This window comes from Lissotriton helveticus, chromosome 10, assembly GCF_964261635.1.
Source record: "Lissotriton helveticus chromosome 10, aLisHel1.1, whole genome shotgun sequence".
Taxonomy (NCBI): Eukaryota; Metazoa; Chordata; class Amphibia; order Caudata; family Salamandridae; genus Lissotriton; species Lissotriton helveticus.
Genome location: NC_136071.1, coordinates 192,817,596 through 192,835,046, shown reverse-complemented (window position 1 = coordinate 192,835,046; position 17,451 = coordinate 192,817,596). Strand labels below are relative to the sequence as shown.

The following is a 17,451-nucleotide window of genomic DNA, read 5'->3' as shown; positions in this document are numbered from 1 at the left end:
TTTGTGAAATGGGTACAAATTATAGAGTTTAGAAAAAGTACATATTTGCACATTTTCAAAATTGGGAATACTCATACTAGCATGAGAATTTTTGGTCATTTTTCAAAATGACTTCTTTTTTACAAAATGTCTTTCATTTGGAAGGGAGAAATGCATGAAAACGCAATAGGTAATAACAGTTGATTTACAAATCTGAATTACCCTAAGTCACCCGATAAAAATGGTTCCTCACTTGTGTGGGTCGGCCTTGTGCCCGCGACAGGAAATGGAGCAAAACCCAACGTGGTCACACCTCAATCTCGCAATGAAAAATTACCCTTTTTTGGCAGATTACCTAGCTGTAGTTTTTGTACCCTAGCTCTGCCGGCACCTAGGGAAACCTAGCAAACCTATACATTTCTAAAAAGTAGACACCCTGGGGAATCCAGGATGGGCTGACTTGACTGCCTCCCACCAGGTTCTGTTACCCAGAATCCCTTGCAAACCTAAAGAATTGTCCAAAAAACAAATTTTTCCTACATTTCTGTGGTGGAAAGTTCTGGAATCTGCGTGGATCCACACATATTCACCCACCCAGCATTCCTCAAAGGCATTTGAGAAAAATGGTACCTCACTTGTTTGGGTTGGCCTACTGCCTGCGACAGAAAACGGCGCAAAACACAACGTGGTCGCAACTCAATTTTGCAGTGAAAAATGACCCTTGTTTTGCAAAGTGTCTAGCTGTAGTTTCTGAACCTTAGCTCTGCCGGCACCTAGGGTAGCCTAGCAAACCTATACATTTATGAAAACTAGACATCCAGGGAAATCCAAGATGGGGTGACTCGACTGCCTCCCAATAGGTTCTGCTACCCAGAAACCCTTGCAAACCTAAAGAATTGTAAAACAAAACACATTTTCTCCACATTTCTCTGGTGGAAAGTTCTGGAATCTGCATGTATCCACAAATTTCCTTGAACCCTGAGTTCCCCAAAGTCTTCCTAGCAAAATGGTACCCCACTTATGTGGGTCGGCCTAGTGCCTGCGACAGGAAATGGCACAAAACGCAACATGGTCGCACCTCAATTTTGCAGTGAAAAATTACCCTTTTTTGGCAAAGTGCCCAGCTGTAGTTTTTTAACCCTAGCTCTGCCGGCACTTAGGGAAACCTAGCAAATCTATAAATGTTTTAAAACTAGACACCCAGGGAAATCCAGGATGGGGTAGCTTGACTGCCTCCCTCCAGGGTCTGTTACCCAGAAACCCTTGCAAACCTAAACAATTGACAAAAAAACACATTTTCCCCATTCCGTGGTGGAAAGTTCTGGAATCTGCGTGATTCCAAAAATGTCCACCCACCCAGCATTCCCCAAAATCTTCTGAGAAAAATGGTACCTCACTTGTGTGGGTCGGCCTAGTGCTTGCGACAGGAAACGGCACAAAACGCAACGTGGTCGCACCTCAATTTCGCAGTGAAAAATGGCCCTTTTTTTACAAAGTGCCTAGCTGTCGTTTTTTAACCCTAGCTCTGCCGGCACCTAGGGAAACATAGCAAAACTATACATTTTTGAAATCTAGACACCCAGGGGAATTCAGGATGGGGTAACTTGACTGCCTCCCACCAGGTTCTGTTACCCAGAAACCCTTGCAAACTTAAAGAAATGTCAAAAAAACACATTTTCTCCACATTTCTGTGGTGGAAAGTTCTGGAATCTGGGTATATCCACAAATTTCCTTCCACTCTGCTTTCCCCAAAGTCTTCCGAGAAAAAAGGTACCACACTTGTGTGGGTCGGCCTAGTGCCTGCGACAGGAAACGACACAAAACGCAACGTGGTCACACCTCAATTTCGCACTGAAAAATGACCCTTTTTTGGCAAAGTGCCTAGCAGTAGTTTTTGAACCCTAGCTCTGCCGTAACCTAGGGAAACCTAGCAAACCTATAAATTTTTGAAAACTAGACACCCTGGGGAATCCAAGATGGGTGACTTGACTGCCTCCCACCAGGTTCTGTTACCCAGAATCCCTTGCAAACCTAAAGAATTGTCAAAAAAACACATTTTCTACACATTTCTGTGGTGGAAAGTTCTGGAATCTGCGTGGATCCACAAATTTCCACCCACCCTGCGTTTCCCAAAGTCGTCTGAGAAAAATGGTACCTCACTTGTGTGGGTCGGCCTATTGTCTGCGACAGGAAATGGCGCAAAACGCAACGTGGCCCCAACTCAATTTCGCAGTTGAAAATTGCCCTTTTTTTGCAAAGTGCATAGCTGTAGTTTTTTAACCCTAGCTCTGCCGGGACCTAGGGAAACCTAGCAAACCCACACATTTCTGGAAAGTAGACACCCGGGGGATTCCAAGGAGGTATGGCTTGCTTGGATCCCCCAACGTTCCATTAACCAGAATCCCTTGCAAACCTCAATTTAAGCTGAAAAAACAGTTTTTTCACACATTTTTGTGTGGGAAAGTGTGACATCACCGGCTCACACAAATTTCCTACCACCCAGCGTTTCCCCTGGTCTCCCAATAAAAATGATGCCTCACTTGTGTGGGAGGCCCAAGTACCCGCAACAGGCAAGGACCCAAAACGTAGTGAGGCGACTTCAAAACTGCCTATGTCAAAACCACCTGCTTTTGCAAGGGGGGTCACCTGAGTTTTTGGCCCCTCCACGCACACCACCAGCCAAACCCCAGTCCACGCACACCACCAGCCAAGCACCAAATCACGCACAATGCCAGCCAAGCGCCAGTACAAACACACTGCCAGCCAAACACCAGTACAAACACACTGCCACCCAAGAGTCAGTCCACACACACCGCCAGCCAAGCTCCAGTCCACGCACACCACCAGCCAAGCACCAGTCCAGGCACACCGCCAACCAAGCACCAATCCAAACACACCGCCAGCCAAGCGCCAGACCACGCACACCGCTTAGACAATCACCACTCCATGCAAACCGACATCACATTTAAGAATTTTTTTTAATATAAATAAGAAAACACAAACAAATTGCAAATTGATACAAATCTACTAACACAACAACTAAAACTAAATACACTACACAAATGCCAACCTTGAAACTGAACAAAAATTATTAAACAATAGAGGCCAGGCAGTTCACTTTACCACTCATGGATGCTCCCAAAAATTATTTTGCATGTGGTACAAAACAAGCAGGCACGCACAGCCCGGAGTTAGTAGGACACTCGGGGCAGTACATGTGAACCTCCTTTCACATACATCTTCGCCAACAGACTCTACATCTCCTACTGGGAAAGTGCTTTGAGGATGTAGGAGGAATGTGATCAGGAAAGTGGTGATCTTTCAATCTAGCAACATCCTCCACCACTCCAACTCTAGGAACACTTGCCTGTTCCACTAAAACAAGGCTGCCTATTACAGACTCCTGAAACTTTACAAAAGTCATCTTTGACTCAGGACAAGATTCCTGGAACACAACAAAAGCATTAAAGGTTGCTAAGTGGAAAATATGGATAGCCAACTTCTTGTACCAAATGTAAGCCTTACGAAGAGCAGCATATGGTTTCAACCTCTGATCTACTCTGTCAACACCACCCATGTGCCTATTATAGTCTAAAATGCACACAGGTTTGAGCGCTTCAGCATTCTCACCCCAAACAGTCACCGGTTCAGTGCTTTCATCATGAATGGTAGTCAACATGTAGACATCTCTCCTGTCTGAAAACTTCACAGCAAGAAGCTCCTCGCAACGCAACGCACTGCACTGTCCCCGGACAAGCTTTTGACAAACAAGTTCTTTTGGGAAATCTTTACGGTTACAGCAGATTGTGCCACAAACAACAGTGTCCACTTTGGCCAATTCCCTGAACAACCACATAACAGTGTAGAAGTTATCTACATATAAATGATGGCCTTTGTTAAATAATCCTCTACCAAGTTCCCACACAATTTTCTCAGTCACTCCAAAAGTGGACGGACAACCAGGGGGGTAATCCTGGATTCCTTACCGGTGTACACCCTGAAATTAGAGACATATCCAGTCCAACTGTCACACAGCATATACAGCTTAATTCCATAGCGTGCCCTCTTACTAGGAATGCATTGCCTAAAAACCAAGCGGCCCTTGAACAACACAAAAGACTCATCCGCTGCAATTTCTTTCCCTGGGGCATAGATCTCAGAAAATCGATCAAAAAAGTGATCAATGACAGGCCGAATCTTGAAAAGACGGTCACAATCAGGGTGATCTTGTGGCAAAGCTAAACCATTATCGACAACATGCATCATCCGAAGCAGAAGCCAATACCTATCACGACTCATGACTGCCGGAAATATAGCAGTAGCCATCAAGGGACTAGTAGACCAATATGAAGCCATTGACGGCTTCCTTAGCAAGTCCATCAAAAAAGATAAACCCAAGTACTTCTTCATCTCTTCCAGATTTGTGGGAGTCCACCGGGTAGCTCTAGAGTGGGGCTTAAGGCTGGCACTGTTCTCCCTCAAAAACTGTTCGGCATACAAATTAGTCTGCTCAACAATCTCTGCCAAAAACACATCATCCATAAACAACTGAAAAAAATCAATTGGCAAAAAGTTTTCAGTGTTTACCCTACACCCTGGAACACCAGTAAAGTCTGACAATGCCAGCTGCACCATGCCTGGGGCAACCCAGAGGTCAGCACTTTCAACGGGAAACCTTGCAGCCCCAGGCTGCCGCCTAGCTGCCTCTTGACTCACTATACCAACGGGAAGTCTATCAACGGGAAGTCTTGCAGCCCCAGGCTGCAACCCAGATGACTCTTGTCTCACTATACCAACAAGAAGTCTTGCAGCCCCAGGCTGCAGCCCAGATGCCTCTTGTCTCACTATACCAACGGGAAGTCTTGCGGCCCCAGGCTGCAGCCCAGATGCCTGTTGCCGCACTATAGACACATCAATGTCCTCCTCTAACATAGGCACTTCATCCGCACCAAGAGTAGCTTCATCTGCACTGAGAGTATCTTCATCATCAGATGATGTCATGTGAAGAGAAAACTTACTGCCTGATTCTTCCCCTCCCACCTCTGCCTCAGAATCAGAGTCAGTCTCTGGACCATGGTCAGAGGAAGAATCAAAAAGCATTCCAACAACTTGCTGAGCTGTAATCCGGCGGCTAGCCATTATCCTTACTAAGAAAGGAGACTGCACAAACAAGTCAACAACCAACACTGTGCAAAGTAAGTAAAAAAATGTGTGCCTTTATCACAAAGATCTATATACTCAAAAACTATACAATTCACTTACAAGGGACAGCTACACTCACCAGCACCTACTATGCAAAGACACAGCAAATAGTCATCAATATCCCACTAGAAAGAAGAAAAAAAACAATGAATCTACAGAAAACAAAATACACATCAAGCACAAATGCAAAACATTTTAGACACTCAAAAAACAGAAACCAAACATACTGGCATTATTACACACTTTGCAAAAAAACACATTTACATTGAAATTGTATAAAAAAGGCCTCTTACCAAACACAGGCAACTATGCAAACAGCAGAACCACCAGTAACGAAACCGCAACCTGCAACAGTCTAAAGAGCAAAAGCCTTGAACTAGAACAAAAAAGGGGGAAATAAAACATTACATTTCACAAGAAATAACAATACACATTATAACAGGCTATGTCACAGGCTATGTCACTACACAAATGGGGGCAGAAAGGCCAAATAAACGGGCTGAATACACATAATCAAATATATGTCCCCTGGAAGCAACCAATTTATTCATTTTTACATCCCTGGCATTGGTGGGCTTTTCCGCCGCTGCCCCTGGAAGTGATAGGCCACTTCCAATTTTAGAAAAAAACAATTCCCTGGCTCTAGTGGGCTTTTCTGCCCCCCCCCCCCGGGCCAGAGGGGGCAGAATCAACTTATGACTAATTTTGGGCCCAAGGAAGCAACCCTTGCCCAAGGGGTCGCTTTCGATTTTTATAAAAAAAGAATCCCTGGCTCCAGTGAGCTTTTCTGCCCTCCCTGGGTCCAGAATTGGCTAAAAATGGCCGATCTGCCCCCAGGGGTGGCAGAAAAGTCTGATTTATTATGTGCCCCCAAGGAAGTGACCCTTGCCCAAGGGGTTGCTTCCTTTTCACCCAAAAAACCATCCCTTGTGTCTAGTGAGGGCATTCCTGGTGCACGATTGCGACGCTGTGCGCGATCGTGCACCAGCAATGCCTCAAGGCACAAAGAAATGCCCCCCCTGCCCCACCGGAGGCCCAAACTCACCTCCTGTTCCTGGACACGCCGGAAACAAATGGTTTCCAGCACTTCCTGATGACGTTGGCACGCGCTGTGCTCGCTGACGTCATGGGGAAGCATGGGGGGGATCGGGGGTGGCAGCGGAAGAGTTTGTGTGGGCACAAGGGATGCCCCAGGGGGGGAGCGCCAGTGCTCCCCCCAGGGGCTGTGCTGATGGCGGAGCGGTTCCGTCATCAGCACAGCCCAACCGATGCTGATGACGGAACCGCTCCATCATCAGCATCAAAGGGGTTAACTACCTGCTGCGGTTGATTCACAAACATCTCATTCTGCGTCTGTGGATTTAAATTTTGCTTTGGGTCATTATTATTCTGAATATTCTTACACTCGTTTTTCCAATGCCCAAGCTTTCCGCATCCATGACAAAACACTTTTTCTTTGCATCCTCTCTATTCATTTGTCCTTTCTGTTTACCACCACTTGCCACATTATCACTCTAATTCTGTTCTTTTACCTGACCTTCCATTTGACCATTTACCTTGATTTCCTGCTGTTCTGCCAATTTCACTTGTGCCCACAGCTTTTTCTCTTTTAACTTTTTATATGTAGCCTCAATGTCATCGCCACAATATTTGGCATATTTCAAAATATCATCAATGGGTTTGCTTTGCCAACAAAGCATATGTTGTTGAATCATTTGATTAATCCCAGGTTTTAAACCATAAACAAATTGATCGACAAAATGACCCATATCCTTGTCTCCAATATTTTCAAACCCACTGTGCTGCTTAAACACCTGTAACAATCGTTCATAATAAGCATGAACAGATTAATTTGTTTCTTGTGTCTTTCTATCTATCTTTACCCAATCTGTTTCTTTTGGAGGAATTTTCCCTCTCAAGAAAGTGATTACTTGGTGATATTTCTTCATTACATCATCTGATGGTGCTCCTGTTTTCGGATCTCTTTGGTATTCATCGGTAGGCCAATTAACCGTGATTTTACATTCTGTCCAAAAATCTGCAGGCACTACTATGTCAAACAAACCATCTAAATCTTTCAACAGAGCCTTCGAGACTTTTACAAATCTTTCAACCTGTTTGTACCATTCAACTGTCTTCTCTCTTAATTTTGAAAAATCATTTGTAAATGACAAAATATCTTGTCTACTCCATGGAACATGAATGTATCCTCCACCAGGTACGTCTCTCATGGGACACAATCCTTCTACTTTCCCTGTCTCTTTCAATAGATGTGCAGTAGACACTTCCTATGCCTGTGCTTCTCCCTTTTTCTTCAACCACCTTACTCTCCATTTGTCAACATCTCCCCATTTCTGTAAAATATTCAGTAATTCTTTCACTTGTAAATTCCTTCCAGACGCGTTCATATTTTCTAAATCTTTGTCTGAAAAATCCACTCGATAAGGCATTTTTAATACTTTCGATCTCTCTATGTCTATTCCTAATTCAGCTTAAAGTTCAGTTAACTTCTCATGAAATAATCTCGAATTTCTAGTTATACTCCTGCATATAAACATCAATTCTTCTTCATTTTAGGTGTTTAATCCAGCTATAATTACTTCCAATTCTACCTTTAGTTTGTAAATATCTAATATTTTTTGAGGTGAACTCTGTTTTTCTATTCTTGTGTCCATCTTTCTAAGTCTTCTGGAGTTACTGCTGTGGCACTTCTGACTCCTGAGGATGTCGCTGACCTTCCTTCTTTTGAACTACTAGGCATACCTCTCTTTGGGGTTTCACTTACTGAGTCTCTTATTGGCAGATCCATTAATGAAATTATGGAATCACGCTCACTGGCTTGGTCATCAGTAATTATAATTTCTTTTCTAGGATTGTTTATAGGAATCACTGCAATTTGTGGCTTTGGACAATTTACCTTGTCTCCATACAAAGGGACAACAGGACCTGTAGTTACGGGTATTGTCAATGCTTCAGGATTTACATTTAGCTGCTTTATTTTCTGTATTAGTTCTTCTCTATTTTTGTTCAATGCTTCTTTTTCTTTATCATACAATACTCTATTAACTGACTGTTTTTGTAATACCTGTGGAATTAAAGGTGGTACTAATACTGGTGCACTCGGGGTAATTTTATTTGGTCCTTTTTGATACGGTGGAGGGTTTTTAGTTAAAATATCCTCAAATAGTTCATCTTCTGATTCTCCATACCCTGTCACATTTATGTTTTTCAATTTCTCTTTACGCTTACTCCCTGTTTGTTCATCAGCCATTAGTACTGGATATAATCCCTCTGATACCATTGCTCTTCTCCACTGTTTCATCTGTTCGTCACGCGACCCATTCATACGTCTTATATAGAATCCTGTAAACTTTCCTCTTCTACATTTTTCTCTTTCAAATGACTCAGTTTCCCATTTTTCAAATGTCTCATATTGAGTTAATCTAGGTCTTGGCTCTAATTCATAGATCTGCATCCTCAATTCTGTAGAATTCTTCCTTTAAAGGTACCATGCTTTAGAAAAGCTAAAACACCATCCTCTTTTGTATACTCCATCCAATTCTCCAGCTATACACATGTATGATAACCTCTTTCCATCATCATAAATGAGGCAGGTGTTTTTGGTGGCGGAATAGAAATTCCCTCTCTAGTCAAAACAGGTTTATATTTCTTAAAATTACTTTTTATTTTCTTTATAAATTACATTTTTCTCCTTTCTCCGTACATCTGGGCACTCAATATGCAGTTCAATAATCTGCAAAAACTTCAAGGTTCCTGTTTAGGCAATTTGTATCAAGGACAAATGAGAATCAGGTACACAATTTCTACTAGCCAATCTAAATTCAGCTTTCACTCCAGCTTCCAATCAAGTTTCAGGTCACACTTATAGTCTAACCAATGCTAGCGCGGCCTTTCAGATGTCGTCAGTCCTGCTCCTTGCTACTGACCCCTCCTTTACAAATCCGCGTCAGACACACGCCAGCTGTTTCCACCTATCCCAGTGTGGCTTACTGTGACGTTAGTGCTACTCCGGCGACTGACCCTCCCTTTACAAGGTAATACGAGAAAACTTCTTTCGCTACTTTTCCTTCAAATAAATCCTTTAGTAACAACATAAAAACATTCACTACTCTGTCTGTTCCACTAAATAAAAGGATAGATTAATTCTTTCAACCTTCCGCTAACTCTCTTTTGAGTAAGACATTCCGTTTACTCTCCATACACTGCTAGTAAAACTTTCCGTTTACCCTTCAATCAAGCTCGGAAGAACCTGCTACTCCTTCGGTGTTACCCTTACTAGGTGATGTAAGACCAAAGTTTCACCAGCGAACTCTCTGCTATCCATCATTCTCACTTTTATTACGAAATAGTCCCTGATTTAACACTTCCAGCCCTGCATAGCTTCTCAGTGCTATTCCAACAGACGAGTAACCTCACTGGAGTGTGGTTTCTATCGCCACCCGCAAAGCATAAACTCTTTTGTTAAACATGAATCAATAATCAACATCAATAATCAATACTAATCACCAAACTAGTCAATAATAAGCATAGCTCTGCTACCAGAAAACGGATCCAGTGGCTTACCAACAACAGATAATCCAACACTATATACTCACCTGGGCACATACACTAATTTCACAACAAACTGGTAATAACTGCTAGGGTCATGTTTTTATTAATTTCTTAGCATATCAACATTAGTTACTTCTGGCTCCTAACTAATCTTTCATTGACCTAAAAGTTCTTTCCTCTGGTCAATGGATCATTAATTGAACTAGTTGATGGTGAAATGAAATAAATCAATTTATATGATCAAATATTAAATTATCACAGAGCCGGGAAGTGTTTTAAATTTTTATCTAAAAATAATTTCATGTGAATCACTCACAAAGTACAGAACAGTCTCCTTCTCTTCATTAAGAAGGAAGATTTAATAAATCAATTGTCAAGTGTATTCATTTATACTACAGAATGACAATGCATGGAAAGGAGATGATAGAGAGAAAAGGACATCGTCACATGACAGACATATAATTATAATTACCAAGTATGGTGTGAAAACCAACCCCCTGGCCAAGGGGCTGGGAAGATCTGGCAACCAAAGGCTTCAGGACAGGAATCAGGAAGGACAGATGACCTCTCTATCACCGACACTTGCGTTGCACCCCTCTATGACACTCTCCTCTTCCTCAAGATTCTTCCGCAATCTTCTTCTAAATTAATTAGCTTAAGATATATGGTTCTGCAATTCGATTCTTCTTCAGCATCTCTCGTCACTCCAACAGCATCCTGGTCTCTTCAGCAGTCAGCATCGACGTCTCTCTAACTAACTAAGAACTACTTTAATTATACCCTACATAATTCATGTACCTACCAAAATTGTTTCAATATTTTGAAACTCCTGACTCTGATTGGATAGGCAAGCAGAGATGATCATCACACCATGCTTACGTCTCATTTTTTTCAGTTAGCCCTTTGTTAATAAACCCATCCCCTTAATTCTTTATTCAAACTTTATCCCCCCCCCCACATTCACATTATTTTTGCAACATTTATAATAGCTTCCACAGTTTCTGCCACCCTGGTGAACTCTTCACCACTTGGTTTCCAGGCCAGGACACTCAGTGGCCTTGGCTTGTATTCAAGTTTGTAGACGTCATTCCAGATTCCCTCTCCATAGGCATGCGCAGATGAACATTTCAGTCATGTGATTCTGCTTACTTCTGTCATACTCGAGAGGCCCAAAGGCACACTAATAATAATGTCAGAAAAACAGATGTTATTTTCAAGAATAAATGGTTTTATTGTATACCGCCTATCTCTATTCTAACCCCATTTACTTATTAATACTTTCCCCCACATTAGCATTCGTAAAACAACCCATTTTAGTTTCCAGCAAAGCAGATGCCAAGCATGTGAGTTTCAAAGCAGCCTTCTTGTTAGCTACTGCGCAAGTGCCAGAAATTCCCTCCAAGCGAAAGTATGTTATACTACGTAGATGCAGTAGACGCATGCGTACTAAAGATTTTCAGTTAGCAGCCATTTTAGAATCTCTCTCGAGTTTCTTGTTAGTAACGTGGTTAAAAGTTACATGAGAGAATTGCGTTAGAGCAAGTCTCTTTTCTACGAGTCCTTGCTCCATCAATATCACCGACCATGTCATGACTGATGTAATATGTGACGTCCTCAGCAGTGCATTGTGGGGGCGCGAGTTATAGTTAGCTCAACTAACTATAACGGCTGAGTTTCTCTGGTTTTGTACAAGTGAAATGTCCAAATAACTATAACGTCCCTGAAACCTTTTTTTTTTTCAGTGAATTTTAACAGGTTTTTTAAATGTTAATTTCTAACTATGCCTGCAGAGGTAGGACATGTGCAGAAAGAGGAAGAAAGGTACAGAAAGAATCAAAAGAAATGCAGAAAGAGGCGACAGAAGTCCAGAAAGAGGAAGAAAGGTGCAGAAAGAAGCAAGAGATATGCAGAAAGAACCAACAGAGGTGCAGAAAGAGGCCTTGATGCAAAGTCATCCTGTGCCCTGGGCACCCCCCAACTTTTTGCTGACTTTTACTGGTGGTAACAGACTCTGACCTACCCTGGACTCTGCCTAACCAGGCCCAGAGTCAGTGCTATGCTGAAAAACACATAGATTACAGTGAAAATACCTACATACACTAGGGTACACTATGGGTTGGGGTACCCCTGTGATTGGCATGACCTCGCCTGTAAGGCCCTAGTACAAAATAGGGCAGGGGGATTAAAACTACCTCTAAGTCCCTAGCATATAATAGGGCAGGGCAGTTTAGAGGCCAGCAGCACTTTTCTGCACTTGCATGTGTGCACTGCTGAGCCTGAGGTCAGTTTAAATATAGCCCTGTGTGTGCAGAAAAACAGGCAAGAGAGGTGCAGAAAGAGGCAAGATAAGTACAGAAAGAAGCAACAGAGGTGCAGAAAGCAGGAATAGGAGTGCAGAAAGAAGCAACAGAGGTACGGAAAGAGGCAAGAGAAATTCAGAAAGAGGCTGCAGAGGTGCAGAAATAGGCAGAAGAGGTGCAGAAAGACGGGACAGAGGTGCAGGAGAGAGAAGAAGGGTGCTGAAAAAGGCAAGAGGGGTGCAGAGATTTGCAAGAGAGGTATAGAAAGAAGCAAGAGCACTGCAGTAAGAAACAACAGAGGTGCAGAAAGAGGCAAGAAAGGTACACAAAGAGTGATGAAGGGTGCAGAAAGAGGCAATTGGGGTGCACAAAAGAGGCAAGTAGGGTGCAGAAAGAAACAAGAGAGGTATAGAAAGAAGCAAGAGAAGTGCAGAAAGAAACAACTGAGGTGCAGAAAGAAGCAAGAGAGCAAGTGCAGTGCATAAAGAAGGAAGAGCAGTTCAGAAAGGGGCAAGAGGGGCGCAGAAAGAGGCAAGATATGTGCATAAAGAAGCAAAAGATGTACAGAAAGAGGTAAGAAGGGTGCAGAAAGAAGCAAGAGCAGTGCAGAAAGAACCAAGAGACATGCAGGAAAAGGGAAGAAGGGTAAAGAAATAGGTACAAGAGGTGCAGAAAGAAGCAAGAGAGGTGTAGAAAAAGCAAGAGAAGTGCAGAAAGAAGCAACAGAGGTGCAGAAGGAGACAAGAGAACTGCAGAAAGAGGCAAGAGAGTTGCATAAACAAGCAAAAGGGGTGCAGAAAGAGGGAATATGTATGCAGACAGAGGCAAGAGATGCGCAGAACGAGGAAAGGAGGGTACAGAAAGAGGCAAAAGGAATGCAGAAATTTGCAACAAAGGTGCAGAAAGAAGCAAGATGGGTATAGAAGGAAGCAAGAAAAGTGCAGAAAGAAGCAAAAGAGGTGCCGAAAGAGGCAAGAGAGCTGCAGAAAAAGGCAGGAGAGGTGCACAAAGAGGTAAAAGGGGTCTAGAAAGAGGCAAGAGGGTGCAAAAAGAAGCAAGAGAAGTGCAGAAAGAAGCAACATGGGTTCTGAAAGAGGCAAGAGGGGTGCAGAAAGAGGTAAGAGAAGTGCAGAAAGAAGCAACAAAGGTGCCGAAAGAGGCAAGAGAGGTGCAGAAACAGGCAAGAAAGGTGCGGAGAGAGGGATCAGTGGTGCAGAAATTTAGAAGAGGTACAGATAGATGCAAGAGTCATGCAAAAGAACCAACAGAAGTGTAGAAAGAGGCAAGAGGGGTACAGAAAGAGGCAAAAGAGATAATGAAATAGGGAAGAGGGATGCAGAAAGAGACAAGAGGGATGCAGAAATTTGCAAAAGAGGTGCAGAAAGAAGCAGAAGCAGTGCAAAAAGCAGAAGTGCAGACAGAGGCAAGAGGAACACAGAAAGAGACAAGAAAAGTGCAGAAAGAAGCAAAAGAGGTACAGAAAGAGGTAAGAGAAGTGCAGAAAAATGCAAGAGAGGTGCAGAAAGAGCCAGCAGAGGTGCACATAGGCAAAAGGGATACAAAAAGAGGCAAGAAGGGTGCAGAACGAAGCAAGAGAAGTACAGAAAGAAGCAACATGGGTGCTGAAAGAGGCAAGAGGGGTGCAGAAAGAGGCAGGAGAAATGCATAAAGAAGCAACAGAGGAGCCAAAAGAGGCAAGAGAGGTACAGAAACAGGCAAGAAAGGTGCACAGAGAGGGAACAGGGGTGCAGCAATTTATGAGAGGTGCAGATAGAAGCAAGAGCAGTGCAACCAACTGAAGTGTAGAAAGAGGCAAGGGGGATGCAGAAAGAGGCAAGCGAGGTAGGGAGATAAGGAAGAGGGATGCAGAAAGAGGCAAGAGGGATACAGAAATTTGCAAAAAAGTTCAGAAAGAAGCAAGAACAGTGGAGAAAGAACCAACAAAGGTGCAAAAAGAAGCAAGAGGGGTATAGAAAGAGGTAGGAGAAGTGCACACAGCGGCAAGAGGGGTACGGAAAGAGGCAGGAGCAGCACAGAAAAACAAGAGAAGTGCAGAAAGAAGCAACAGAGGTATAGAAACATGCAAGAGAGGTGCAGAAACAGGCAGGAAAGGTACACAAAGAGGGAACAGGGGTACAGAAAGAGGCAAGAGAGGTACAGAAAGAGGGAAGAGAGATGCAGAAACAGGCAGGAAAGGTGCGGAAAGAGGCAACAGAGGAGCAGAAAGGCGTAAGAGAGGGGCAAAAACAAGCAAGAAAAGTATAGAAAGAGGAAAGAGAATTGCTGAAAGAAGCAATAAAGGTGTAGAAAGAAGCAAGAGAAGTACAGGAAGACGCAAGTGAGGTGAAGAAAATGGCAATAGACCAGCAGAAAGAGGCAAGAGGGATGCAAAAAAGGGAAGAAGTTTACAGAAAGAAACAAGAGAGGCGCAGAAAGAAGCAAGAGAAGTTCAGAAATAAGCAAGGGAGGTGCAGACAGAAGGAAGACAAGTGAAGAAAAAAGCAACAGAGGTACAGAAAGAGGGAAGACGGGTGCAGAAAAAGGAGAGAGTAGTACAGAAAGAAGCAAAAGAGGTACAGAATGAGCAAAGAGATGTGCAGAAAGAGGCAGTAGAGGTGCAGAAAGGGGCAAGAGATGTGCAGAAAAAGGGAAAACATGTGCAGAACGAAGTAAGAGAAGTGCAGAAAGAGTGTAGAAAGAGGCAAGAGAGGTGCAGAAACAGGAACAAAGGGGTGCAGAAAGAGAGATGAAGAAGGATGCAGAAAGAGGCAAGAGGAGTGCAGAAAGAAGCAACAGAAGTGCAGAAAGAAGCAAGGGAAGTATAGAAAGAAGCAACAGAGGTGCTGAAAGGGACATGAGGTGTGCAGAAAGAGGCAAGACAAGTGCAGACAGAAGCAATAGAGGTGAAGAAAGAGGCAAAAGAAGTGCTGAAAAAAGCAAAAGAGGTACAGAAAGAGGCAAGAAGGGTGCAGAAAGAGGCAAGAGCACTGCAGAAAAAGGGAAGAAGGGTACAGAAAGAAGCAAGAAAAGTACAGAAACAGGCAAAAGGGGTGCAGAAAGAGGGAAAAGGTGTTCAGACAGAGGCAAGAGAGGAGCAGAAAGAGGCAAAGAAGTACAGAAAGGAGGAACAGAGGTGCAGAAAGAGGCAAGAGGGGTGCGGAAAGAGGCAAGAGCAGTGCAGTGCAGTGCAGAACGAGGCAAGAGAGGTATGGAAAGACGTAACAGATGTGCAGAAAAAGGGATGAAGGGGCAGAAAGAAGCAAGAGAAGTGCAGAAACAGGCAAAAGGGGTGCAGAAAGAGGGAACAAATGTGCAGACAGAGGCAAGAGAGGTACAGAAAGAGGCAAGAGGGTACAAAAAAAGGCAAGAAAAGCGCAGAAAGAAGCAAAAGAGGTGCAGAAAGGGGCAAGTGAACTGCAGAAAAAGGTAAGAGAGGTGCAGAAACAGGCAAAAGGGGTGCAGAAAGAGGGAACAGGTGTGCATACAGGGGCATGGGTGGTACAGAAAGAAGCAAGAGGGGTATAGAATGAGGCAAGAAAAGTGCAGAAAGAAGCAAAAGAGGTGCAGAAAGAGGCAAGAGAACTGCAGAAAAAGGTAAGAGAGGTGCAGAAACAGGCAAAAGGGGTGCAGAAAGAGGGAACAGGTGTGCATACAGGGGCATGGGTGGTGCAGAAAGAAGCAAGAGGGGTATAGAATGAGGCAAGAAAAGTACAGAAAGAAGCAAAAGAGGTGCAGAAAGAGGCAAGAGAACTGCAGAAAAAGGCAAGAGAGCTGTAGAAAGAGGCACAAAAGGTCCAGAGAGAAGGAATAAGCGTTCATAAATGTACAAGAGGGGTGCAGAAAGAAGCAAGAACAGTGCAAAAGAACCAACAGAAGTGCAAAAAGATGTAAGAGGGGTGCAGAAAGAGGCAAGAGAAGTGCAGGAAGAAGGAACAGAGGTATACAAAGAGGCAAAAGGGGTACAGAAAGATGGAAGAGAGGTGTAAAAAGAGGCAAGAGAGTTGCACAAAGAGGGAAGAAGGGTGCACAAAGATGCAAGAGGGTTGCAGAAAGAAGCAACAAAGGTGCCAAAAGAAGCAAGAGAACTGCAGAAAGAGGCAAGAAGTGTGCAGAAACAGGCAACAGAAGTGCAGAAAGAAGCAACAGGGGTATAGAAATAGGCAAGAGAAGGGCAGAAAGTGGCAGGAGAAATGCAGAAAGAGCCAGGAGGGATACAGAAAAAGGAAAGAAAAGTACAGAAAGAAGCAAAAGAGGTGCAGAAAGAGGCAAGAGAACTGCAGAAAGAGGGAATAGGTGTGCAGAAACAGGCAAAAGGGGTGCAGAAAGAGGGAACAGGTGTGCTGACAGGGGCATGGGTGGTGCAGAAAGGAGCAAGAGGGGTATAGAAAGAGGCAAGAAAAGTGCAGAAAGAAGCCAAAGAGGTGCAGAAAGAGGCAAGAGAGCTGCAGAAAGAAGCAGGGGCGATGCAAAAACAGGGATAAGGGGCACAGAAGGAGGCAAGAGGGCTGCCGAAAGAAGCAGAGAAGTGCAGAAAGAAGCAACAGAAGTGCTGAAAGAGGCAAGAGGGGTGCAGAAAGAGGCAAGAGGAGTGCAGAAAGAAGCAACATTGGTGCCGAAAGAGGCAAGAAGGGTACAGAAAGAGGCAAGAACAGTGCTGTGCAGAACGAGGCAAGTGAGGTATAGAAAGGGGCAACAGATGTGCAGAAAAGGGGAAGAAGGGGCAGAAAGAAGCAAGAGAAGTGCAGAAACAGGCAAAAGGGATGCAGAAAGAGGGAACAGATGTGCAGACAGAGGCAAGAGAGGTGCAGAAAGAGGCAAGAGGGGTACAACAAAAGGCAAGAAAAGTGCAGAAAGAGGCAAAAGAGGTGCAGAAAGGGGCAAGCGAACTGCAGAAAAAGGCAAGAGAGGTGCAGAAACAGGCAAAATGGGTGCAGAAAGAGGGAACAGGTGTGCAGACAGGGGCATGGGTGGTGCAGTGAGAAGCAAGATGGGTATAGAATGAGGCAATAAAAGTGCAGAAAGAAGCAAAAGAGGTGCAGAAAGAGGCAAGAGGACTGCAGAAAAAGGCAAGACAGCTGCAGAAAGAGGCAAGCGAAGTGCAGAATGAAGCAACAGAAGTGCTGAAAGAGACAAGAGGGGTGTAGAAAGAGGCAAGAGGAGTGCAGAAAGAAGCAACAGAGGTGCCAAAAGGCAAGAGAGGTGCAGAAAAAGGCACGAAAGGTACAGAGAGAAGGAACAAGGGTGCAAAATTTACAAGAGAGGTGCAGAAAGAAGCAAGAACAGTGCAAAAGAACCAACAGAAATGCAAAAAGAGGTAAGAGGGTTGCAGAAAGAGGCACGAGAAGTTCAGGAAGAAGGAACAGAGGAATACAAAGAGGCAAAAGGGGTACAGAAAGAG

General features: G+C 43.8%; 1 pseudogene; it reads left to right on the top strand.

The window, feature by feature from the left end:
• Positions 1-7,766, top strand: part of LOC144783978 (choline transporter-like protein 2) — a 70,139-nt pseudogene extending 62,373 nt beyond the window's left edge.
• Positions 7,767-17,451: the final 9,685 nt, after the last annotated feature.